At 41.7% G+C, this 27,803-nt stretch overlaps 1 long non-coding RNA gene across 1 annotated transcript in view; it reads right to left on the bottom strand.

Annotated features, from left to right (window-relative positions):
* LOC134929194 (uncharacterized) overlaps window positions 1-27,803 on the bottom strand; it is a 64,657-nt gene that overhangs the window by 36,371 nt on the left and 483 nt on the right. The window contains exon 2 of the long non-coding RNA XR_010178366.1: window positions 375-577. This is a non-coding gene — a long non-coding RNA (uncharacterized LOC134929194). The remainder of the gene's footprint in view (window positions 1-374; window positions 578-27,803) is intronic.

Raw genomic sequence — 27,803 nt, 5'->3', positions numbered from 1 at the left:
AGAAACTCCCATCCGTTTCTACTCTGCAATTATCCAATCTGTTCTCTGCAGCTCGATAATAGTGTGGTTTGGCTCTGCCTCAACCCACGACAGAAATAGGCAAGAACAAATTGTAAGGGTAGCAGAAAAAATCATAGAGACAAATCTTATGTCAGACGAGGATATCTATTGTGCAAGGGTCACAAAGCGAGCAGGGAGGATCACTGATGACCACTCCCACTCTGCCCATGACTTCTTCTGGCTGCTGCCATCTGGCAGTTGAAAAGTTTGAGGCTCGTAAGAACTGCTAGACACAGAAAAAAAAAATTTCCTCAGGCAACTAACTTGGTTAATTCAGCAATCACTTATATTCTTAAATTTGTTCAGTACTTAACTCATCGTCATGTGTTCTTCCTTCCTTATGTTTCTTGTCGTATGTCATATACTGTCAGGGAGCTGTGGTTATCGGAAACAAATTCCTTGTGTATTATGTACTACTGTACTTGGCAATAAACTGATTCTGATTCTGGTAGGCACTGGCAACTGTATAGGTCCACTAGGGAAGACATTGATGTGAATAAACTTTTCTCTGTGAGTCCTAGCAGCAAAATGACAATAAAAGAGAAATAAAAAATAAGATTCATTAATTGGCTGATTATGGTAGGCACTGGCATATGTATGGTCCATATTCTCTGTGAGGTGAGGTCTAGTGGCAAAAATACAATAAAAAAGTAAGACAGTCACCAACGTCCCCCATAATGAAAATAGAGCTACATATAACCAATAAAAATGTCTATGCAAAAAAGATCATTCCTATTGCCCCCAAACTTACAACCCATTTTGAAAAGAAAAGTAGTGCAAGATGGAATAGCCCTTGGGCCCTCCTACCAACTTTTATGTTTGATATTGAAAAGGATAGGCATAGATTAACAAACCAAGCACTTCAGCTACAGGGACTGACACTTTTGTGGCTGAAGTGCTTGGTCTGTTTGGTCCCCCACAAACCACTTTTTTGGAAGGACTACCTCTGATCACTTATGAGGAGGTTGATGATTAGGGTGTTAATTACATTATAATGTTGTCAAATAAATTTCATTAACTTGCCGCAAATTATATAACATGGAGGAGATGCCGAGATGGCTAACATCCCTACCTGTACTAACTTTGGCCTCACAAATGGAGGAGATGGATCCACAAACATTGTCAGGATTTGTGTAAAAAATATTAAACACCCAAGTGGTGGCTTTTTTGGTCTAATGCCGAGGCATTGCAATGGCTTTCTTTTTATCACGGGGAAGAACTGCAGCCACTGATGGCTGACTTACATAAACAACATCCTAAACATCTTCATCTTCAGTGTCAGAAGGTAGTAGTACAGACATATCCTCCTCATCCTGTTCCACTTCCACACAAGCATCCTCAATTTCTATTAAGTACTCATCACTATCTTTAATTGTACTGTTACCCACATGTGAAGATGGTGCAGAAATGGTTGAAGGGGCTACAGAGACTTCCCTATGTGGACAGTGTGAGAAATGTCAGACTCATACATAGCTAATGTGGACACCCCTAGACTCTCCTCGTGGAAGTGTGATGGTTCGGAACACATGGCCTTATTCAAGTTTGTTAGCAAACCAAAAAAGTTAGCAATTATGTAAAACCATGTTGCAATGCAGGTGTAGCAGATTTAATATGTGCAGAGAGATTTAGTTTTGGGTGGAGTGCGTTAAAACTGAAATCTAAATTGCAGTGTAGAAATTAAGCAGCTAGTATTTACAGTACCATGCACAGAACAATATAACCCACCCAAATCTAAATCTCTCTGTACATGCTACATCTGCCCAACCTTCAGTACAACATGATTTTGCCCAACTGCTAACTTTTTTGGTTTGCTTACAAACCTTAGTAACCCCTACAGTTTGTTCTACTGCCTTAGTAGGATTTTTTTTTACACTTCTTTTAGAGTCTCGTGAAAAGGTCTTGCATTGTCATGAAAGGCAGAAAAGGATGCCTTACTGACAGTTTCAGAAATATAGGTCAAGGCCTGACCCTTTCTATGCCACTGTGTGTGGTCAATGGCATGTTGCCAATTGTATATTTTTCTGCAATAAACTTTCCTTTTATTAGAGGTATTATAGTTTTTGTCTTTACTCCTGTAAAATATAATTTTTTATATTTAAGATGCCCTGATATTTTAAACCCTCTATGCCCTTGAGCATCGGCTTTAGATGACTTTGAATGACTAGTATTGTCATCTTGACTGGTTGTAGCAGCTGCAGTGATAGTATTTGGGTGCTGCTCCTGCTCTTCTCTAAACTGATTGCTATCCACTTTTTTACGGGTAGCTCAACTGACACTGTGTGGAGTGAGACCAGTTTTTATGCATGCACACTGGGGTACGCATACTGGGGGGCAGTATGCAGAATGGTACAAATTATACAACAATATATTTTTGTATTCTTTTGTTTAACTGACAGCTCAGCTCACACTGTGTGCTTTTATGCACGTGGACTGGTACTACAGCGTACTGGGGTGCAATGCACAGTACAAATAAATACAATTTATTTATTTTTACTTGTTTTTGTTTTTAACATTTTTTGCTGACAACTTTTGAGTCACACTGTATGAATGCAGTGGATGTGGCTTGTGGAATCAGTGCAGCACCACTGTGATGGAATTAGACTAAGGGGACTGGACTCAACTTATTGATGGACACTTTGACCGCACAGCCACTTAGATGGACACGATAACAGCAGCACAGCCCCTTAGATGGACACAGCGACAACATCACAGCCCCTTAGATGAACACAGTGACAGTAGCTCAGCTCCTTATGGACACAGTGACCACACCACAGTACTTGTATCCCACACAGCCACTTGAATGTACAGAGCGCAGCATACAGCAGTGTGACTGGAGTGAAATGGCACCGAGTACTGGCCACAGCCCCCTTAAATCGAATCCAAAACCTGCGAGAATCTGGCATCCGAGTCTGGCAGGGAACACTCAAGTCATGTCCCAGAGTCCCGGAAGTTTGGAACAGCTCGGATTCCAAGAGCTCTGAACCACTCATCTCTACTGTAAACATAACAATGCAATCAAAGGCATGGGAATGGGTTAGATGGCAGTAGAGGGTAGGGTAGAGCTACTCTCTGTAGCTTGTATAAACAAGCAATGCTGGGAGAAGGAAGCAAAACAGCATTCAACGAGCCTTTACCCAATAAGTGGAGAGAGTGATAAGATCACAGTCCCTAGAGAGGAAAAAGGAGATGGGAAACAAGGTGCACTGGTGACATTGATAATGTTAGGACATTTAAACAAGGATAAACTGTGAGAGATGGTGGGTGGTCAGAGGAGATAAGTAGTGGTAATTCAAAGTTAATACATTCAATTAAAGAAATACACTCATTAAAGAAAAAAAACACAACTGGCTGTAACAGCTATAAGATAGTTTAATATATATTGACTAAGTTGGACGAATACGTATTAAAGGATACATTTCCGACTTACTATTCTCTCATTTGTGACTAGGCGCTAAGGGTGGAGGGTTAGGGTTAGGCTGCCGGGCAGGGGGGGTTTAAGTTTAGGAACCTCTGAGGGGAGTTAGGGTAAGGCAAGAGGGGGGAATAGTTGTACCTGCCCCCTGTTGGGATTTTAACGGGATGCTGGCATTGGTACATTGACTGCCTGCATCCCAACCAGGACCCTGGTAGGTTTGTTTGGGGAGAGCCACGCTGTGGCTTTAGATCACACAGTTGCATGCCAGATCATTGTGTCTGTGAAGCTGTGTCTACTGTTGGCCATTACTATTTGGAAAGGCTCCCAGCATATCAAACCTTTCTCTTTGACCTTGTTCTCTGAAAAGTCCACTGACTGATAGACCAAAACTATTATTCGAGTCCAGGTTAATAGGTTAATACAAACTATCTCCAGAAGGTCCACTGTAGTACAGAATTAATAAATATATATATATATATATATATATATATATATATATATATATGTACAACAATAGTGGAATTGGTGCCCTAATGGAAGTGCAATTCTAGCCCCTATTTTTTAATGACACTTTAAGTATACCTTGTTACAGGCATAAAAATAAATAGTGAGTTCCAATACACGGGATTTTTAATAAAAATTATTAAAATGACAACTGTGTCCTTAATCACAAAGAAACATTCAAAGACAACAGCCTCCTATACAATATTGGAGATTGAGTTCCTCATGGATCTACAGATTGTTCCTTTCGTGATATCCTCCTTCCAGTAATGTAGATAGGAGATGACATCAAAACATAATAAAGTAACCAACGCGTTTCGTCTTACAAAGAGACTTCATCAGGGGTGTGTCTATAATGTTAAAATACAGATTCTTTTAAGAAAGCAATAATTACAAACCAAAAATTACATAAAAGAGTTTTCTTAAATACATAAAACATGGAACATCACAAAGTTTATATAGACTTCGAAAACACAGATAGAGGAGAAAAATATATATAAAAGAGAAAATATATGAGTGGTACGGAGAAGCACATACCTCTATTTGGAAGCACATTCTTAAAACAATATTTCTAGACACCGTTATTTACCAAACAGGCCTCGCTTGATAAGAGGATAAGAATTTGTGCCTATTTTAAAAAAGTACCCATTTTATAGTCATTATAAATGTTACATAGAGAGAAGACCTTACTAGAAAGTTAAGGTCATTCTGACCAAAATTACCGTATTTTTCGGACCATAAGACGCACTTTTTCTCCCCAAAAATGTGGGGGAAAAAGTATGTGCGTCTTATGGAGCGAATAAGAGCCAGCACAGATGGAGGTTGCAGGTAGCGGGTAGCGCCGGCGGGTAGCGGCGGGTCCTGGATGCTGCTGCTGCGCCGTCATCAGCAGAGTGCCCGCATCTCAGAGCCCAGCAGCAGAGCGGGCATCATGTGACTCCCCCACTCCCCCCCACCTCCTCCCTCCTCAGGAGTGCACAGCGGGCAGCGTTAGCTGAGAGCCTGGACGCGGGGTACCACTGGTACTGTCTATGTGTGTGTGTGTGTGTGTGTGTGTGTGTGTGTGTCTATGTGTATGCTGGCTCTGATGTGTGTGTGTGTGTGTGTGTGTGTGTGTGTGTCTATGTGTATACTGGCTCTGATGTGTGTGTGTGTGTGTCTATGTGTATGCTGGCTCTGATGTGTGTGTGTGTGTGTGTGTGTGTGTGTGTGTGTGTGTGTGTGTGTGTGTGTGTGTGTCTGTGTATGCTGGCTCTGACAGAAGGCTGCGCTCTGACAGAAGGCTGCACTGTACAGAATCCTTGTAGGAGTCTGAGAAATCACACAGAACTGGAAATATCTCTTAGAGGTCGGTGAAAACTAGGGAGGCAGGGCTATTCTGTTATAGTTTATTAAATATGAAATATTTTATTACACTATTTGGTTCAGAATATTTTTTTTTTCAGTTTTCCTACTCTAAAAACTAGGTGCGTCTTATGGTCAGGTGCGTCTTATGGTCCGAAAAATACGGTACATACCTGATTAAATTTAAAATAGGCGTATGATACTTAGGGTGTTGAAATCGTAGACAAATTCACCGGGAAATACTCTGAATCATTCAACCTATTGAGTATCATTATAAATAATCAATATTTAGGTATTCGGCACATATGATAAGTGCTGCTAGTCAAACACAAGTTATTAATCAGATGTTCATACCCCTCAATAGATAACCCTAACTTGGGCATAATAATTAATATGTACAAAGAGCCTATAGCTCATACTCCCCACATTGGGAATAGATCATGATATAATTATACCCACAGTAAATATCTGCTACCATGATGATAATAAGCCATTAAGAATTAATCAAACATTCATAGATCATTGTAATTGATACATTTAACCTTTTTAACATATCCATGCATGATATATGAAAGACACATATTGGTGATCCATTACTATACCATCCAGAGCAGTTCAGTAATACTGAAACACATACAACAATAATATGGGCCCTCATTCCGAGTTGATCACTCGTTAGCTGCTTTTAGCAGCATTGCACACGCTAGGCCGCCGCCCTCTGGTAGTGTATCTTAGCATAGCAGAATTGCGAACGAAAGATTAGCAGAATTGCGAATAAATAATTCAAGGCAGTTTCTTAGTAGCTCGAGACTTACTCCTACACTGTGATCAGCTCAACCCGTTTCGTTCCTGGTTTGACGTCACAAACACGCCCTGCATTCGGCCAGCCACTCCCCCGTTTCTCCAGACACTCCTGCGTTTTATCCTGGAACGCCTGCATTTTTCCGCACACTCCCAGAAAACGGTTAGTTTCCGCCCAGAAACACCCACTTCCTGTCAATCACACTCCGATCACTTCAACAATTAAAATTCTTCGTTCGGACGTGAGTAAATCTACTAAGTTTTGTGCTAAAATAGTTAGCGCATGCGCACTACGTACCATGCGCATTTTTGCCTTAATCTCTCGATTGCGAAAATCGGCAACGAGCGAACAACTTGGAATGACCCCCATACAACAATATATCAACATATAGGTGAGGTCCAGATCAACCCACATAGCCCCAAAAGAGGCTTTTCTGGATAACAAAGACATGTGCTTACCATCAGGTGGAATGAGAAGTGTGTCCTAGTATCATGTGTATAGTGTGGAGGACTATTTCCCTCCTATTTATTTGAAAACTAATCATGACATCATTTCCTCCTGTGCTGATAGGTGGGATAATTAATACTAAAATATTACCTTAACCTTATGCTTAATTGGCAATGGACAGTGGGGATGATAAGTAGACATAGGACATACCATGACCCTTAGAAAAATGCACCAAACCTATTAGATAAGTTTATAAATCCTTAATAAATTTGTTGTCCCATAATGCCCTGCATTTATCCTTAGTGTTATTGTGGGTCAGTGTGGTGATTGACATGTGAAGTGAACCAATCACTGCATAGAGGGGCGGGACATCCGTGCTTATACAATACCATAATAATATGAAGTAACCGGTCTAAAGTAGATGAATTATTAGAGGAGAGAACTTAGACTGGGACAAAGGGCCAGTGCTAACTGCAGCCGCCTTCAGTGCACACTTTCCCGTCCATCACCGTCATATAGACGGCGCGATCAGGCCGTTTTGTTATTGTCACGTGGCATTGGTCGCATGAGCATGGCTAATGCCCATGTGACACTTGTCACGTGATCATGGCAGCGAATCCCCTTTACAAGTGCGCTGGACCCGGAACTGTTTGCGTTCCAGCTGCGTGCGTCCATGCGTTCCACCAGTGTTATTAACGTTTGTTATAGGTGATGCTGTGTATATACTAAGTAAAAAGTACACTATATATATAATGTTGCGATATGCAACTAATTATGCTCCAGCAGTGTAGGCCAATATGCTACTCAGTAGTTACAAACAGGTACTATAAACCATAAACAATAAACCATAAATAATAAATAATAAACAATGAATCACATTGCACATATACTGGGTAGATTACAAAGTACCTCCTTTTTGATTCTAACAGGTACAATTGTTATAAATAGTGTGAGTATAAAATTAATTAAATTAAATAATCAAGGGGCAGGTTGCCTAGCAACCTTCCAAATTACTGGCTACATAGCCTTAATGGTCCTACCCTAATTTAATTAACTGAGGAATAAACGTACGGGTAATGATATACAATTAACTGTAATGCCCTTGTTTACATAAAAGCTAAGACTTGTCAGTGGTTGTACTATCCACCGGCAACCGAGGTGTATGTTGTCATTTATATAGAGCAGCGTGCTTGATCTAGACCTCACCCTTACATGATCACTTACTATTAGGAATTAAGAATACATTGTACATATAGAAACACCAATATTATTCTTGCTCAATGATGGAGAATAGATACCAGCTTAAAACTTCCTATCTTCAAAAGTGAAAAATAGTTCTTATAACCACTCTTATATGAATTTTTATACTAAAGGAAATCAGGATTTTTAACCCATTGCCTTTACAGATACCAGTAAGAAAGGCTGGAGACCAAAGACATAAAGTACGAAGTAAGAAAAAGTATAAGAGAGTAGGGGGGAAGAGAGAATGCAGCACTAGAGGAAGGCCACCATATCTATATTTTCATTCAATCCACCAGGGATCAAGGTGTTAAGTGTGAAGATCCAGAATGATTCACGTTTAGCCAGTGACAGATCCCTGTCTCCCCCCCCTTGGGTCCTCCTTGATATGTTCAATCACTGTGAATGAAAGTCCCTTGGTGTCAGAATTATGCTTTTCTTGAAAATGGCGCGGCAAACTATGATTCTGTACTTTATTCTTGATGTTACGTAGATGTTCCTGAATACGTAATTTCAGGCATCGTTTGGTTTTCCCGACATACTGTAGGATAAGTTGCAGCCAGAGGTAATCTTATAGATGACATAATTGGAGTTACAAGTGACAATACTGTTTAGTTTGTACGCTTTTTGGTTGTCGGACTTCCAATAAAACCCTTTTCTATCAATAAAAGGGCAGCATATGCATTTGTTACATGGAAAGAGGCCAGTTCTGTTGGACAACAGATGACCTCCTGAAACCTCCTGAAATAGGAAGAGGAACAACACAAAGAAGTGTTCTTTGATTCTGTCAAAGAGGACTTCAGGAAGCTTAAGCTACACAATGGTCAATTCCTCGGCAATCTCAGGCCTCAAGAACTAGAAGCCTTGAAACAACTTAAGGAAGATGGATAAATTGTAATTAAGGTTGCAGACAAAGGAGGAGCTGTTGTGATCCAGGAGAAATCTACATATATACTGGAAGCGATGAGGCAGATCAGAGATGAGGCCACATATGAACAACTTACCTCAAATCCTACCGAAAAATATAAAGATGATCTTTGAAAGCTACTGGAGGTGGCGTTAAAAGATGGGTTTCTCTGTAAAGAAGAGTTCAGTTACATTTTTAATAAAAGTCCATTAGTTCCAGTGTTTTATCACTTACCAAAAATACATAAGTGCAAAGATCAGCCTCCTGGTAGGCCCATTGTCACTGGAGTAGACTCATTAACGTCCAATCTTTCCCACTTCCTGGACTTGAAGCTTCAACCTTACGTCAAAGCACAGCGTTCCTATCTGAAGGATTCTACCAGCCTTTTAAGATTGTTAAATTATTTCAAATGGCATCCCAATTACCGTTGGGCAACGGTGGACGTCCAATCACTGTACACATCTATTCACCATAGAAATGGGAAGGAAGCAGTAAGGAAACGTTTACTTATGGATAGCAATGTCAACAAAGAAGAAGTAGAGTTCTTAATAGCAAGTATCGATTTTGTTCTTAACCACAATTATTTCCAGTTCGAAGGCACTTACTATCGGCAAAAACAAGGCACAGCGAAGGGAACTAAGTTTGCCCCATGGTATGCAAATATTTATATGGACAACTGGGAAAACTAAGTTTATTTAAAGATTCAGGCTATAAGAACGGAAACTTTGTTTTCTATAAGAGGTACATTGATGACCTTATATTCATTTGGAACGGAGACTCTGGGAGTTTGGAAGAGTACATTTCGGTCATTCAAAACAATTCCTATAATCTGAGATTAACTTTCAAACAACACTCTACTTCAATTGACTACCTTGATATTGTGCTAACTTCTAACACGGCCGGTGGTATCGATACTAAAACATTCTTCAAAAGTACAGATGAAAACAGCTATATACCCCATGACAGCTGCCATCTTTCTCGTTGGAACACCTCAGTCCCATATTCTCAGTTCGTCCGTATTAGAGAAAACTGTAGCGATTAAAACACATATTGGGAACAATCATCAGTGCTGGTGAAACAGTTTCTAGATAGAGAATATGAGGAAGATCGCTTGCTTAAGGATCAAGACCGGGCCTCTAAAACCAGCAAGGATTCTCTTTTAGAAGAAAACACTACCGTCAAGAAGGAGTACTCTTACATAAGACCATTCATTACACACTATAATCAAGAACATTTCAAAATCAAGAAAATTCTGGACCAACATTGGCATCTTTTCCAGAAAGACCCCGTTTTGGGGCCTCAACTGGATGAAAAACCAAGTATTGTCTACAGAAAGGCTAATAATCTTAAGAATATGCTGGCACCGAGCCAACTACAAAATGAAAAGAAGGTTGTTCCTGTTCCTGTTTCAGGAGGTCATCCATTGTCCAACAGAACTGGCCTCTTTCCGTGTAACAAATGCATATGCTGCCCTTTTATTGATAGAAAAGGGTTTAATTGGAAGTCCGACAACCAAAAAGCGTACAAACTAAACAGTATTGTCACTTGTAACTCCAATTATGTCATCTATAAGATTACCTCTGGCTGCAACTTATCCTATGTCTGAAATTACGTATTCAGGAACATTTACGTAACATCAAGAATAAAGTACAGAATCACAGTTTGTCACGTCAGTTTCAAGAAAAGCATAATTCTGACACCAAGGGGCTTTCATTCACAGTGATTGAACATATCAAGGAGGACCCAAGGAGGGTAGACAGGGATCTGTCACTGGCTAAATGTGAATCATTCTGGATCTTCACACTTAACACCTTGATCCCTGGTGGATTGAATGAAAATATAGATATGGTGGCCTTCCTCTAGTGCTGCATTCTCTCTTTCCCCCTACTCTCTTATACTTTTTCTTACTTCGTACTTTATGTCTTTGGTCTCCAGCCTTTCTTACTGGTATCTGTAAAGGCAATGGGTTAAAAATCCTGATTTCCTTTAGTATAAAAATTCATATAAGAGTGGTTATAAGAACTATTTTTCACTTTTGAAGATAGGAAGTTTTAAGCTGGTATCTATTCTCCATCATTGAGCAAGAATAATATTGGTGTTTCTATATGTACAGTGTATCCTTAATTCCTAATAGTAAGTGATCATGTAAGGGTGAGGTCTAGATCAAGCACGCTGCTCTATATAAATGACAACATACACCTCGGTTGCCGGTGGATAGTACAACCACTGACAAGTCTTAGCTTTTATGTAAACAAGGGCATTACAGTTAATTGTATATCATTACCCGTACGTTTATTCCTCAGTTAATTAAATTAGGGTAGGACCATTAAGGCTATGTAGCCAGTAATTTGGATGGTTGCTAGGCAACCTGCCCCTTGATTATTTAATTTAATTAATTTTATACTCACACTATTTATAACAATTGTACCTGTTAGAATCAAAAAGGAGGTACTTTGTAATCTACCCAGTATATGTGCAATGTGATTCATTGTTTATTATTTATTATTTATGGTTTATTGTTTATGGTTTATAGTACCTGTTTGTAACTACTGAGTAGCATATTGGCCCACACTGCTGGAGCATAATTAGTTACATATCTCAACATTATATATATAGTGTACTTTTTACTTAGTATATATACAGTATCACCTATAACAAACGTTAATAACACTGGTGGAACGCATGGACGCACGCAGCTGGAACGCAAACAGTTCCGGGTCCAGCGCACTTGTAAAGGGCATTCGCTGCCATGATCACGTGACAAGTGTCACATGGGCATTAGCCATGCTCATGCGACCAATGCCACGTGACAATAACAAAATGGGCTGATCGCGCCGTCTATATGACGGTGATGGACGGGAAAGTGTGCACTGAAGGCGGCTGCAGTTAGCACTGGCCCTTTGTCCCAGTCTAAGTTCTCTCCTCTAATAATTCGTCTACTTTAGACCGGTTACTTCATATTATTATGGTATTGTATAAGCATGGATGTCCCGCCCCTCTATGCAGTGATTGGTTCACTTCACATGTCAATCACCACACTGACCCACAGTAACACTAAGGATAAATGCAGGGCATTATGGGACAACAAATTATTAAGGATTTATAAACTTATCTAATAGGTTTGGTGCATTTTTCTAAGGGTCATGGTATGTCCTATGTCTACTTATCGTCCCCACTGTCCATTGCCAATTAAGCATAAGGTTTTAAGGTAGTATTTTAGTATTAATTATCCCACCTATCAGCACAGGAGGAAATGATGTCATGGTTAGTTTTCAAATAAATAGGAGGGAAATAGTCTTCCACACTATACACATGATACTAGGACACACTCCTCATTCCACCTGATGGTAAGCACATGTCTTTGTTATCCAGCAAAGCCCCTTTTGGGTCTATGTGGGTTGATCTGGACCTCACCTATATGTTGATACATTGTTGTATATTATTGTTGTATTTTGTTATAACTTTCAGTATTAATTATCTGCTCTGGATGGTATAGTGGCCCTCATTCCGAGTTGTTCGCTCGGTATTTTTCATCGCATCGCAGTGAAAATCCGCTTAGTACGCATGCGCAATGTTCACACTGCGACTGCGCCAAGTAACTTTACTATGAAGAAAGTATTTTTACTCACGGCTTTTTCTTCGCTCCGGTGATCGTAATGTGATTGACAGGAAATGGGTGTTACTGGGCGGAAACACGGCGTTTCAGGGGCGTGTGGTTAAAAACGCTACCGTTTCCGGAAAAAACGCAGGAGTGGCCGGAGAAACGGTGGGAGTGCCTGGGCGAACGCTGGGTGTGTTTGTGACGTCAACCAGGAACGACAAGCACTGAAATGATCGCACAGGCAGAGTAAGTCTGGAGCTACTCTGAAACTGCTAAGTAGTTAGTAATCGCATTATTGCGAATACATCGGTCGCAATTTTAAGAAGCTAAGATTCACTCCCAGTAGGCGGCGGCTTAGCGTGTGTAACTCTGCTAAATTCGCCTTGCGACCGATCAACTCGGAATGAGGGCCAGTAATGGATCACCAATATGTGTCTTTCATATATCATGGATATGTTAAAAAGGTTAAATGTATCAATTACAATGATCTATGAATGTAAGATTAATGGCTTATTATCATCATGGTAGCAGATATTTACTGTGGGTATAATTATATCATGATCTATTCCCAATGTGGGGAGTATGAGCTATATGCTCTTTGTACATATTAATTATTATGCCCAAGTTAGGGTTATCTATTGAGGGGTATGAACATCTGATTATTTGACTAGTAGCACTTATCATATGTCTAGTGTGCCGAATACCTAAATATTGATTATGTATAATGATACTCATCTCAATAGGTTGAATGATTCAGAGTATTTCCCGGTGAATTTGTCTACGATTTCAACACCCTAAGTATCATACGCCTATTTTAAACTTAATCAGGTATGTAATTTTAGTCAGAATGACCTATACTTTCTAGTAAGGTCTGCTCTCTATGTAACATTTATAATGACTTTAAAATGGGTACTTTTTTCAAATAGGCACAAATTCTTATCCTCTTATTCAATTGAGGCCTGTTTGGTAAATAACGGTGTCTAGAAATATTATTTTAAGAACGTGCTTCCAAATAGAGGTATGTGCTTCTCCGTACCACTCATATATTTTCTCTTTTATATATATTTTTCTCCTCTGTCTGTGTTTTTTAAGTCTATGTAAACTTTGTAATGTTCCATGTTTTATGTATTTAAGAAAACTCTTTTATGTAATTTTTGGTTTATAATTATTGATTTCCTAAAAGAATCTGTATTTTAACATTATAGACACACACCTGATGAAGTCTCTTTGTAAGACGAAACGCATTGGTTACTCTAATATGTTTTGATGTCATCTCCTATCTACATTACTGGAAGGAGGATATCATGAAAGGAACAATCTGTACATCCATGAGGAACTTAACCTCCAATATTGTATAGGAGGATGTTGTCTTTGAATGTTTCATTGTGATTAAGGACACAGTTGTCATTTTAATATTTTTTATAAAAAATCCTGTGTATTGGAACTCACTATTTATTTGTATGCCTGTATCAAGGTATACTTAAAGTGTCATTAAAAAATAGGGGCTAGAATTGCACTCCCCTTAGGGTGCCAATTCCACTATTGTTGTACATGTTTTTAATTCTGGTTCTGACTAACAGAGAACTCAGTGTAATAAGGCAGCCCACAGAGAACACTACCATCTATATTTTCACACTTAGCGCAACAAGGGAGGTTGTGTTCTAAATATATATACAGTTGTGCTCATACGTTTACATACCCTAGCAGAATTTGGGATTTTTGGCCATTTGTCAGAGAATATGAATCATAACTCACAAACTTTTCTTTCACTATTGGTTAGTGGTTGGGTGAAACTATTTATGGTCAAACAACTGTGTTTACTTTTTCTCTAGCTGGGTCCACAGGATTATCCACAGGATAACATTGGGATATTGTCGAGCGACAGCGAAAATGGCACCAACACGGTCACGAGCTTTCTGGCCTCCCATGATGCATTGGGGCCTCCACTATATAGTCCCGCCCACTGACTCAGTCAGATCAGTTTTTTGCTTGGTGCGGCAGGAAGCCGCATGGTCATAGGGCTGCTGTGAGAGCAGCCTCAAGCTTTTATTATTTTATTTTTATAGACTAACTATATTGTTTTTGAGCGACTTATCTTAACAGCGTCTTAAACGCATTCTAGAAAGAGTCGCTCCAACAACTCCCCACCGGGTCGCAACAACGCTTACCTTCGGGAATCAGTGCTGTCTCGACGGGCGTCTGTTTCGGATGTTCTAGCAGGTCCAGCAGACATAACTAGGCTGTGGCCGGAGCATGGGGAGACGGTGAGTCTATGGACTTGCTCTTACTAGAGGGGTCAGGACACAGCTACACTGATTTTGGTGGAGACTACAAACAGTGTGTTGATGCGCCGAACATCTAGAGTGCGACAGCGCTACACTCCGGGGATCATAGGCGCCAGGACTAGGTAGAGGCCGCCATCCTGGGAGTTTAAGTCAACAGGGGGATTCAGACGCTCTCCTGGCCGTCCCTCCTCCGAGTTCATGGCCAGTTCCCGCGTGTTTCTCGTTTCATGTACTAAATGACCTCACTTCCGGCTCAGATGCTACCACGAGGGTACTCGGTCGCAGCTTAGATGCTGCGGTTGTGTACACTGGAGATAAACCCGCCCAGACCGAGTCGCAGGCCTTAGCATCTGCATACACGTGAAAGTCGCTCAGCGTCCGTGTCCGTTGGTGAGCGTCCGTGTCCGTTATCAGTTATCAAGAGCGGCAGTGTACACCAGTAGCGTCTGAATCCACTCAGCGTCTTACGAGCGTATTTGCTTGGATATGGAAGTGTGGTGAGTCTCCCTTTATCCCACTCTATGGAGGCAGGGTATACAGTACTAAAAATTCTCTCTACTTCTTAGTATGCATTGTTAATTTTTAGTACCTATTGCATATGAGACCTGCATATTACTGTGTTTTCTGCATGCTATGTTGAAAAAAGAACCAGCTTAAAACAGAAGTACAATTTTCCTACTTATGTATAAGTTGTTATGGAGGTTGTATTCTCATATGGCAATGTCTAATGCTTTAACATGTGACTGACTGCTAGTATGTGTGCTGAGTTTTCTGTGTAATGTCAGTCCTGTTCTGACCCTCAAATCAGGTGCACTGTGGTCAGATTGATCTCACCTCTATATACTGACATATAGGATGATTTTCTGTCACAAATTGTGTAGTCAATAACAGGTCAATACCATGTCTGTGAGCGGCAAAAGTGATGAAGAGAATTTATCAAGCACTCCTACAGCCCTAACATGCTTATCTTATAAGTCAGGGGTAATTGATATGAATCAATTGGTCACTTATGAGGGTTTGTGTGCAAACTGTTTTGCTTTTCAGCGAAGTAAAAACAGGAGTTGGTTCAACCACCAACAGAGCCACCATGGAATATGTTCGCAAAGACTCTGTCTTCAATAGCGGACAGGTTAGCTCTGGTAGCACCACCTCAAGGGTTAGGTTACACTATGAACCCATACATGCAGCTCCCTTCCTATGGTTTGGTTCCAGTAGCCTCTACAAGCAACCAAGGGACAGGTAAGACTAAGACAGATACGTCTGTGTGGCAGACTACACAAGATGATACATCGGATGATGATGATACAATAGATTCAACTCCGTATGATGATCAGTCGCAGAGCTTTAGTTCAGAAGATGTAGCTAAACTTATTAATGCTGTGAAGGCTTTTCTCTCGTTGGAAGAGCCAGCCAAGACAGTGTTAAAAGCTAAAGCACCTGTATTTAAACGAACAAAATCAGTGAAAGCTGAATTCCCAGCATCAGATGAGCTGACAGAAATGATGGATGAGTCTTGGGCAGCGCCCAGTAAAAAGTATAAGATTCCTAAGAGATGGGATTCTTATTATCCATTTCCTGCTGTGGATTGTTCGAAAAGAGAAGTTCCTCCAAAAGTAGATGCACATGTTCTGCGACTCGTGCATAAATCTGCTTTACCACTGTCATCTACGTCATTGAATGATGTCACAGACAGAAGGGTAGAGAGCTTGTTGAAAAATATTTTTTCTCTAGTAGGAGCAGTGTTAAGACCTGCTATGGCTTCGGCCTGGGTAGCAAAGGCAATGGGCGAATGGATAGAGGAACTAGAGAATGACATCCCTTCTCCTACTAGGGAGCAAGAGGATCGTTTTTGCCATTTAAGACAATCTGCCCAGTATTTGGAAGAAGCAGCAATTGATGTAGGCACAGTTGCTTCTAAAGCTTCAGCCTTGACAGTAGTCGCTCGCAGAGCAGTTTGGCTACGGACCTGGAAGACAGATGCGGAGTCCAAGAAAGAATTGGAAGCATTGCCTTTTGTCGGTAATATATTATTTGGAAAACCTTTATCGGATATCCTAGAATCAGAGGCTGAATAGAAAAAGGTCAGATTTCCGGCTGCTTATAACCCTAAGTCCAAGGGTTTAAAATTTTGCTCATTTCATTGGCAAAGCAAAGCAAAAGCTAAAGAGGAGCCTAAGCAACCCCAGTTTAAATCCAGGGGTAGGAAGCAGTGGGCTAGCAAAAAGCCAGCATCCAAACCTGAACAGAAACCGTCAGCCTGAAGAGACAGGCCTCCGCCTGGAGGATTCCAGGGTTGGGGGCCGACTCCTTCTTTTTGCACACATATGGCAACAGTCAACAGCAGATGCTTGGGTGCAGAAGGTAGTATCTCAGGGGTATGGGTTCCCATTCAGGAGGCAGCCTCCTCAAAGATTTTTTTGCACCAGCCCGTCTCGTATAGAGTCAAAGGCCAATGCCCTGCAAGAAGCAGTCCAAAAATTGCTGCAGTCAGGTGTGATTGTCCCAGTACCTCCATCACAAAGGGGACAGGGGTTTTACTCCAATCTATTTCTAATCCAGAAGCCAAATGGGTCATATCGACAAATTCTAAATCTGAAAATGTTGAACAAATACATATGGATCCCGAAGTTCCACATGGAGACGTTACACTCCATAATGTTGGCTATGGAACCGGGAGATTACATGGTATCTCTGGATGTACGGGATGCTTACCTGCATGTGCCTATAGCACTGTCGCATCAGTGTTACCTCAGGTTTGCCATCCTCCAGGAACATTTCCAGTTACAAGCTCTGCCTTTCGGGCTAGCTACAGCACCCAGGGTGTTTACCAAGATCATGGTGGTTATGGCAGCTTGTCTGCGCAAACAGGGGATAAGAATATTCCCATACCTAGACGACCTGTTAATCTTAGCACAGTCGCAAGATTTACTGTTGAGCCATCTTCAACAGACGATAGTTTGTTTACAGAGACACGGGTGGCTCATAAATTGGGAAAAGTCGTCTCTGAATCCATCACAGCGGATGGTTCATTTGGGAGCCATATTGGATTCAGACCTACAGAAAGTTCTCTTACCAGAGAAAAAGATAGTCAAGGTGCAGGTCATGGCTCAGGAAGCGTTGCAAGCCCAGACAATGTCAGTCCATGCAGCAATGCCACTGTTGGGTCTGATGGTATCAACCTTCGACATGGTGCAATATGCGCAATTCCACTCCAGACCATTGCAGCACCTTATTCTGACCGAATGGAACTGAAATCATCAGACGATAAAGAAGCAGATGATAGAGATTCCAGTAAATGTAAAAAGGTCTCTAGCATGGTGGCTACAGACAGACCATTTAAACAAGGGGAGACCCTTTTGGATAAGAGAGTGGCAAGTCCTGACAACAGGTGCCAGCCTGCAGGGCTGGGGGGCGGTACTCAGAAGAAGGACAATCTACAAGGAAGACCAGTCCAGATCCGCTCAGACAATGCGACAGCAGTAGCATACCTCAATCATCAAGGAGGAACTCACAGCAAGAGACTGATGGAGGACGTAACTCCCATTCTAAAATGGGCAGAACTCTCCCAGCATTGTCAGCAGTATTTGTCCCGGGTGTACTAAACTGGGAAGCGGATTTTCTCAGTCGACACAGCGTTCAGGAAACTGAATGGGCACTACACCCAGAAGTGTTTCAGACACTGGTGAACAGATGGGGTCTACCAGAGATAGACCTTATAGCGTCTCGTCTAAACAACAAAGCTCCAAGGTATGGATCGAGAACAAGGGACCCAGGAACGGTCCTTGTAGATGCACTGTCAGTAGAATGGAGGTTTCAGCTGGCGTATCTGTTACCGCCATATCTCTGTTACCCAGAATAGTGAGAAAGATAAAACAGGCAAAAGGAGCGATCATTCTAACAGCTCCAGCTTGGCCAAGAAGGCATTGGTACACAGATCTGTTCAGAATGTCCATGGAAGCACCGATACTGCTCCCTCAACATCCAGATCTGCTAATGCAGGGTCCTTGTTGTCACAGTCATCTGGATCGCCTGTCTTTGACGGCGTGGCTGTTGAAACCTCTATCTTAGAGGCTAAAGGTTTTTCAAAGCAAGTAATCCAAACTATGCTTAGAGCAAGAAAGCCTTCTTCGGCCCGTGTGTATCACAGAATATGGCAAGCCTATATTCATTGGTGTACTGGAAAAAATTTCAATCCGAGATCTTTTAAAGTAGCTAGGATTTTGGATTTCCTTCAGGCAGGATTGGATAAAGGTTTGAAAGTTGCTTCCTTGAGGGTTCAGGTATCAGCGTTAACTGTATGGTTTCAGCAAAAAATTGCTGATTTACAGGATGTACGTACGTTTTTTCAAGGAGTAGTACATATTCAACCTCCATTTGTTCCTCCTACAGCTCCCTGGGATTTGAATTTAGTTCTTAAATTTCTCCAGGGTCCTCTGTTTGAACCACTTGAGAGAGCAGATCTTAAGTGGTTAACGGTTAAAGTTCTTTTTTTTCTGGCAATGGCGTCAGCCAGAAGAGTGTCAGATTTAGGAGCATTATCATGTAAGTCTCCTTTCCTAAGTTTTTTTCCAGACAGAGCAGTTCTCAGAACGAGATCTAGCTATCTTCTAAAGGAGGTATCAAAGTTTCACCTGAATGAAGAGATTGTAGTCCCAGCTTTTCAGGTATCGGGGCTATCTGCGGGAGAAGCGTCAACGTGGTCCGGGCTTTAAGAATCTATATAGATCGTACTAGTGCCATCAGGAAAACAGATTCTCTCTTCATCCTCTACGGATTTCATAGAAGAGGATGGCCTGCTAGTAAACAGACGCTGGTGAGATGGCTCTGAATGGTAATTTCAGAAGCTTATTCTCATGCAGATCTCATTATTCTGGCTAATGTTTCTGCACACTCTACATGTAAGGTAGGTCCTTCTTGGGCAGCACAACAGGGTGCTTCAGCAGAACAGATATGTAGGGCAGCCACATGGTCTTCCATAAACACATTCATCAGACATTATGCCTTGGATATTTTTGCCTCTCATGGCGCAGACTTCGGGCGAAAGGTCCTCCTGTGCAATCAGGAGCGTCCCCACCACTAAAATGGCTTTGGGAATCCCAATGTTATCCTGTGGATAATCCTGTGGACCCAGCCAGAGAAATAAACATTATGGTAAGAACTTGCTGTTGATAACGTGATTTCTCTTATGTCCACAGGTATCCACAGGGATCACACCCTGACGCATCTGATTTGAGGATCTAGCCAATCACTAAAACCTCTTCCTTCTTGTATGGAAGGGTGTGCATGTGTGTTCTTATCGCCTAAACAGGTGTCTACCTGATGTTCCTGCCTAAAATCGCTGTAGAAAGAACTGATCTGACTGAGTCAGTGGGCGGGACTATATAGTGGAGGCCCCAATACATCCTGGGAGGCCAGAAAGCTTGTGACCGTGTTGGTGCCATTTTCGCTGTCGCTCGACAATACCCCAATGTTATCCTGTGGATACCTGTGGACATAAGAGAAATCACGTTATCAATGGTAAGTTCTTACCATAACGTATATTTTTAAATCATAATGACAACAGAAACTACCCAAATGACCCTGATCAAAAGTTTACATACCCTGGAGATTTTGGCCTTATAACATGCACACAAGTTGACACAAACGGGTTTGAATGGCTACTAAAGGTAACCATCCTCACCTGTGATCTGTTTGCTTGTAATCAGTGTGTGTGTATAAAAGGTCAGTGAGTTTCTGGACTCCTGAAAGATCCTTGCATCTTTCATCCAGTGCTGCACTGACGTGTCTGGACTCTGAGTCATGGGGAAAGCAAAAGAATTGTCAAAGGATCTGCGGGAAAAGGTAATTGAACTGTATAAAACAGGAAAGGGATATAAAAAGATATCCAAGCAATTGAGAATGCCAATCAGCAGTGTTCAAACTCTAATTAAGAAGTGGAAAATGAGGGATTCTGTGGAAACCAAATCACGGTCCGGTAGACCAACAAAAATTTCAGCCACAACTGCCAGGAAAATTGTTCGGGAAGCAAAGAAAAATCCACAAATAACTTCAGCTGAAATACAGGACTCTCTGAAAAAAAGTGGTGTGGTTGTTTCAAGATGCACAATAAGGAGGCATTTGAAGAAAAATGGGCTGCATGGTCGAGTCGCCAGAAGAAAGCCATTACTACGCAAATGCCACAAAGCATCCCGCTTATAATACTCCAAACAGCACAGAGACAAGCCTCAAAACTTCTGGAACAAAGTCATTTGGAGTGATGAGACCAAAATTGAACTTTTTGTCCACAACCATAAACGTTACATTTGGAGAGGAGTCAGCAAGGCCTATGATGAAAGGTATACTATTCCTACTGTGAAACACGGAGGTGGGTCGCTGATGTTTTGGGGATGTGTGAGCTACAAAGGCACTGGAAACTTGGTCAAAATTGATGGCAAGATGAATGCAGCATGTTATCAGAAAATACTGGAGGAAAATTTGCACTCATCAGCCTGGAAGCTGCGCATGGGACGTACTTGGACGTTCCAACATGACAATGATCCAAAACACAAGGCCAAATCAACCTGTCATTGGCTACAGCAGAATAAAGTGAAGGTTCTGGAGTGGCCATCTCAGTCTCCTGACCTCAATATCACTGAGCCACTCTGGGGAGATCTCAAACATGCAGTTCATGCAAAACAGCCCAAGAATTTACAGGAACTGGAGGCTTTTTGCCAAGAAGAATGGGCAGCTTTACCATCTGAGAAAATAAAGAGCCTCATCCACAACTACCACAAAAGACTTCAAGCTGTCATTGATGTTAAAGGGGGCAGTACACGGTATTAAGAACTGGGGTATGCACACTTTTGATCAGGGTCATTTGGGTAGTTTCTGTTGTCATTATGAATTAAACAGAGTAAACACAGTTGTTTGACAATAAATGGCTTCACCCAACCACTACCCATGAGTGAAAGAAAAGTTTGTGAGTTATCATTCATATTCTCTGACAAATGGTCAGAAAATCCCAAATTCTGCTAGGGTATGTAAACTTATGAGCACAACTGTGTGTGTATGTATGTACGTATATATATATATATATATATACAGCCTCGGAGGTCCGGCTCCCTCGTCGGTGGTGGTTACTTGCGCTGGGTGCCTAAACAAGGAAGTGATAGCAAGCAATTGGTACGGCACTCCAAGCGTCTAAACAAAACAGGCTCAATGCCAACTTGAGCCTGTTTTGTTTAGACGCTTGGAGTGCCGTACCAATTGCTTGCTATATATATATATATATATAATTTTATATATATATATATATATATACTCTAACTGTTCTACCTGTTTTTCGCACAGGAGTTTCTGATTTTCATGGTTCTAAATATAAATAAGTGTTAAAAATTTGGTAACTCTATAGAGAGGTAAATTTGAGATGTCTTAATGAAAGTATATATTAATCCATGGTTCGTGGCGTTACCTGAGGAGCACCTGTTGCAGATTTGGTAAAAAGTGACAGGACCATTTTTGTAGTTTATTAAATTCTACCCACTGGAAGTGCAATCCAAATTTTGATCCAATTGTCCGTTTGGGCGTTATCATTCACGCAACGCAAGCCATGCATCGGTAATAACGTCATTATGTCAACCCACCGTTCATCCTCTTAGGGGAGGTATATTAAAATTCGAATTAAGTAGTTTTCCTATTTCCCACCTGAGGAATACCTATGTTGAATTTCAGCTTCCTAACATATCGGGAAGTAATAGAATTAGGGATGAGTCAGTGAGTGAGTGAGTGAGTGATACCCCTTTTCCACTTAGCGACCCGTGCTACAGCCCCTTTTTCAGACAGCGCTCACCACACCGGCATATTGCCTGGTTGGTGATGCTGCTACTGACACAGCAGGGGCGGCGCTGGGAGATCACATGATCTCCCAGCGTCGCCCTCCCTATACACTGTGAACAGGAGCCGTGTCGCCTCGACACGGCTCCTGTTCACACTAGACAGCTAGCCGGGTTGAACACGTGTTCAACCCGGCTAGCTACCCGGGTAGGATTCCCGGATCACTTGATTCGGGAATTTGCCAGGGGACCCTTTTCCACTAGGGAAAAACCCGGGTAAATGCGCACCACCGCACATTTACCCGTGTTTCTAAGAGCTAGTGAAAAAGGGGTATGAGTGAGTAGATATATGGTAAAAAGTGACAGGATCATTTTTGTAGTTAATAAAATTCTACACACTGGAGGTGCAATCCATATTCTGATCTGATTATCTATTTGGACGTTATCGTTCACGCAACGCAAGCCACACACCGGTGATGGCATCATTATGTCAACCCTCTTTTCATCCTCTTTGGGGAAGTTTCTTAAAATTCAAATTTACGTAGTCTTTCTATTTGCCACCTGGAGAATACCTATGTTGACTTTCAGCTTCCTAACATATTGGGAAGTAAGAGAATTAGTGATGAGTCAGTGAGTGGCAGGGATAGCACAGAAAGGATGTAAAATGCAGAATGTCAGATCCAGGCCAGGTATTTTGTGTGCAAAGCTGACCAGCAGTCATGATTCCAATCACCTGTGTGAGCCTGGAAAAAAAGCAGCTGAGACTCTTGGAAACTGTTCCTGATGCTGAAGTAGTCAGCCAGGCAATAGGGGGTGTTTGGGGACTACAATAGGAACCACTGGTTCTTTGTATCAACTTCATTGAGAAGACTGGACCCTGTTGTGCTGTGACTTCTGTTGTTGTTTAAAACGGGTGGTAGTCATGTGACCGCCGGTCGGCTGACCGACAGTCACATGACCTCCTCCGTGAGCCCGACGGCTCACTATCCCGATGGTCGGCATGCCGACCAACAGGGACTATTTCCACTCGTGGGTGTCCACGACACCCATAGAGTGGGAATAGAACCCGTGGCGACCGCAGGTCTCCACCGAGCCCGCAGCGTGGCGAGCGCAGCGAGCCCGCAGCGTGGCGAGCGCAGCGAGCCCGCAAGGGGCTTGCTGCACTCGCCCCTCCCCGCCGGGATCCCGGCGTCGGTATGCTGCCGGGATCCCGGCGTCGGTAAGGTGACCGGCGGTCAGGAGACCGCCGGTCACCCGTACTACACCCTTTAAAACTGCCTGTTAAACCTCACCTATGAATCCTGCATAACACTGTGTAAACTGCCTGTGGTAGAAAATAAAGTAAGTTGGACTGTATCTTGTCTATGTCGTAATGACACTATATATATATATATATATATATTTATAATTGCATACTCGGACTCAGTTGCATATTCAATACATAATGGCTAGGTGCCCTCCAAACCACAAGGTAAGTAGTATATACAATCACAAGTCAAAAGGTGGCACTCACAGACTTTCAAACAGAGGTCAGCAGACCAATGCAGCTACTTCAACAGTTTCTGTTTATTACGATCTTCGCCAGAAACAATTGATACAAACTGCTTACCTTATAGAAGCATCTATTCCCCACATCTAATTTTAGACCCGTGCGTCCCATCAGCAGCTGGTGTCCACTCCAACGCACACAGATGCGGAAAAGATGTCCAACTTTGGAGATAGGTAACTATGCAACCAAATGATACACAATTGACCCAACATGCTGTAAAAGACATATACAGATTAACAGCGTGATAGTCTATGCTTCTACTGTTGCCCCCATACGTACATTAAATAGTAATTAAACAGATTAGAGAAAACATGCTAATGATAAATTGTCATTGAGGCCGTAAGGTTTAATCGTATTCAAATGGTGTATCCACCAAACCTCTTTCTGGAGAAGGATTTTTGCATGGTTCCCCCTCTCAAACTCTCCGGGACACAATCTATAATTTTTTATTTTAGCGTGGCAATTATTAAACTCCTTAAAGTGCCTCGCCACCGGTTGTTCATTATGTGTCCCCTCTAGCACTGCCCGAATTGCGCTGCAATGGAGGGCCATCCTCTCTTTTAATTTCCAAGTTGCCTATGTAATATAGGTTACATGGGCATCTTACAAAGTAGACAACATACCGAGAATACAAGAGAGTGTATAATTAATATTGAGCTTTTTCCCGGAATAAGGGTGGGGGGAACTCACTCCAGTCTCAAGAAAGCTACAGGTTGTACAACCCAGGCACCTGTAATTGCTATGTTTCTTGGTTAACAAAAATTGTGGTGATACTACTACTGGATCCTGTACCATAGCTTTAACCACAAAGTTCTCAACATTTTTATCCTCTCTTGTAACACGGGAGCAATTTAGTATCCAGCAGAGATGGTAAGTCCGAGTCATTTTGTGACAGTCGGCAAAAGTCTATATTGTAGTTTTAATAAGTTTTTCGCTAGAAGTGTTGAAATTGTTAACCCAGGTAATTGTTTTATCTGTCCTCTTCCTAGTGGTTTCCAGGAATATGCTCCCTGTAGGGATAGATAAAGTTTTGCTTTTTGTAGCCTTCAAAATATCTTTCCTGTACCCTCTTTGTAAGAATGTAGTTGTTATTAACTCCATCTGTACCCTTTCATCATCCTCATAACTGCAGCTACAATGTATCCTTAAATATTGAAAATATGGCAGTCCTCGTTTTAATGCAGATGGATTATGGCTAGCAGCTGACAACAAGTTATTACAATCTGTCTGCTTATGATACACTGAGGCATTCAAAACCCCTTTATCCAAGATAATGTTCACATCAAAGAAGTGTATTATCTCCGACTGTATGTAAAAAGTAAACTTGATGTTTTCATTGGCCATATTACTATCTTACATCATATTTTAAAAGGGGTGGTCTTCTATATGCCGAATGTCGGGATCCCGGCGCACAGTATACCGGCGCCGGAATCCCAACAACTATTCTCCCTCGTGGGGGTCCACGACCCCCCTGGAGGGAGAATAAAATAGTGTGGCGCGCGTAGCGCGCCACCGTGCCCGCAGCGTGGCGAGCGCAGCGAGACCGCAAGGGGCTCCTTTGCGCTCGCCACGCTGTCGGTATGCCAGCGGTCGGGCTCCCGGCGCCGGTATGCTGGGCGCCGGGAGCCCGAGCACCGGCATACCGTACGACACCCTTTAAAAGGCTTCCTTGGTTCTGGTCCATGCAATAAAAATGTAATTGATGTAGCATGTGAAGAACTTAATATATTGTGAAAATTCCAAATTATGCAAAAACAGGCCCCATTCAACAAAATAACATGAACGCATTGGCATACGCCGTTGCCACACAAGAGCCCATTGCACATTCAAACAAAAGAGTGATAAACAACTCAATATCCTTTATATTTTGCATCATTCATTAACAAGCATCTGGTAGCTTGAATACCTATATTATGTGGAATATTTGTATACATGTTATGTCTCAGTGGGTGGAGGTCCCAGTCGTTGCCAGAGGACCGGGATGCTGCGTCCCTTCTGGCCACCTGGGCTGTCAGTCACTCCCCAATGCCTGGCGCGCCTGGATGCGTGTTAATGAATAATGCAAAATATACAGAACCAGATATTAAATTGTTTAGCACTGTTTTGACTATAGTTTTAACTAGAAGTTACTTTCTGTTCAACAAGAAGCTGTATTAACTGTTGTTCGGATGCACAATGGGCTCTAGTGTGGCACCGGCGTATGCCAATGTGTTTATGTTTTTTGTTAAACGGGCCCTGTTTTTCAATGATATATTCATTGTATGGACCGGAACTAAGAAAGCCTTTATAAATATAATGCAAGATATTAATATGGCCAATCAGAACATCAAGTTTACTTTTGACATACTGTACAGTCAGAGATAATCCACTTCTTTGATGTGAACATTGTTTTGGATAAAGGGGTTTTGAATACCTCAGTGTATCATAAGCAGAAAGATTGTAACAACTTGTCAGCTGCTAGCCATCATCCATCTGCATTAAAACGAGAACTGCCATATTGCCAATTTTTAAGGATACATTGTACCTGCAGTAATGAGGATGAGGAGAGGGCAGATGGAGTTAATAACAACTAAATTCTTACAAAGAGGGTACAACAAAGATATTTTGGAAGCTGCAAAAATCAAAGCTTTATATTTCCCTAGAGGGAGCATATTCCTAAACACCACTAGGAAGAGGACAGATAAAATAATTACTTGGGTTAACAACCGGGCGAAAAACTTGTTAAAACTGCAAAAGACTTATGGCCACTGTTATAAAATGACTCTGACTTACCATCTTTGCAGGACACTAAATTGCTCCCGTGTTACAAGAGCGGAAAAAACATTAAGAACTTTGTGGTTAAAATTATGGTTCAGGATCCAGCAGTAGTACGACCCAAAAAATGTTTAACTAGAAACACGGCAACTACAGGTGCCTGGGTTGTACAACCTGTAGCTTTCTTGAGATTGGAGTGAGTTTCCCCCACCCACATTCTGGGAAAAAGCTCATTATTAATTATACACTCTGTTCTACCTCTCGGTATGTTGTCTACTTTATAAGATGCCCATGTGGCCTATATTACATAGGCAAGACAACTTGTACATTTAAAGAAAGGATGGCTCTCCAACAAAGCCCAATTCGGGTAATGCTAGAGGGGACACATAATGAACAATTGTGGCGACGCACTTTAAGGAGTTTAGACATAGCCTCGCTACTTTAAGATACAAAATGATAGATTGTGTCCCGGAGAGTTTGAGAGGGGAGGGACCGTGCAAAAATCCTTCTCCAGAAAGCTACTTGGTGGATACACCATTAAAATACGATTAAACCTTTTGGCCTCAACGACAATTAGCATGTTTTCACTAATCTGTTTAATTACTATTTAATGTATGTATGGGAGTAGTAGTAGAAGCATAGACTTTCACACTTAATCTGTATATGTCTTTTACAGTATGTCGAGTCCTTTGTATCTGGATAAGGATAGTTTATAATTTGGTTGCTCAGTTACCTCTCTCCGGAGCTGGACGTCACTTCCTCATCTGTGTGTGTTGGAGTGGATGCCGGCCACAGATGGGACGCACTGGTGTATGATTAGATGTGGGGAATGGCTGCTTATATAAGGTAAGCTGTTTGTTTGTAGCACTTGTTCCTGATGAAGGTTGTAATAAACCAAAACTGTTGAAGTAGCTGTATTGGTCTGCTGACCTCTATTCAAAAGTCTGTGAGTGCCGCCTTTTGACTTGTGATTGTATATACTACTTACCTTGTGGTTTGGAGGGCACCTAGCCATTATGTATTGAATATGCAACTGAGTCCGAGTATGCAATTGGGATATAGATAGATAGAATATTTTATTTGAAGAT

Source organism: Pseudophryne corroboree, chromosome 5 (genome assembly GCF_028390025.1).
Source record: "Pseudophryne corroboree isolate aPseCor3 chromosome 5, aPseCor3.hap2, whole genome shotgun sequence".
NCBI lineage: Eukaryota > Metazoa > Chordata > Amphibia > Anura > Myobatrachidae > Pseudophryne > Pseudophryne corroboree.
This window is presented reverse-complemented; position numbering and strand designations above follow the sequence as displayed.